Consider the following 388-nt stretch of genomic DNA (forward strand, 5'->3'; position numbering starts at 1 on the left):
AACTTTGGAAACAAAAGAAACTTAAAATTATGCTAAGAAAGAGAGTGATATCAGTGATAATCAAAACCGTGAAGAAAAAGATACTAAAGATAGATAAATAGCTCTAATAATAATAAAAATTTAAGTACATAAATAATGACGAAATAAACAGCGTGTTGGGTCAACAAGACGACCGGCCACAGGAGAAATTCACGACGAGAGTTACCCAGGCATTAAACCATGGCAAGGGCGGATCTGGGTGCACCGACCGGCAGCAAAAAAACACTACGACGACGGCATTCCCATTCTGCTCCCGAAAACCCACGCGGGACTAACAAAATACAGGTCCTTGGGCCAAATAGCTTGTTTGCTGGGGTGGGTACGTTAGCCAAGGCGGGGGAAGTAGGTG

This window comes from Penaeus monodon, chromosome 29, assembly GCF_015228065.2.
Source record: "Penaeus monodon isolate SGIC_2016 chromosome 29, NSTDA_Pmon_1, whole genome shotgun sequence".
NCBI classification, from domain to species: domain Eukaryota; kingdom Metazoa; phylum Arthropoda; class Malacostraca; order Decapoda; family Penaeidae; genus Penaeus; species Penaeus monodon.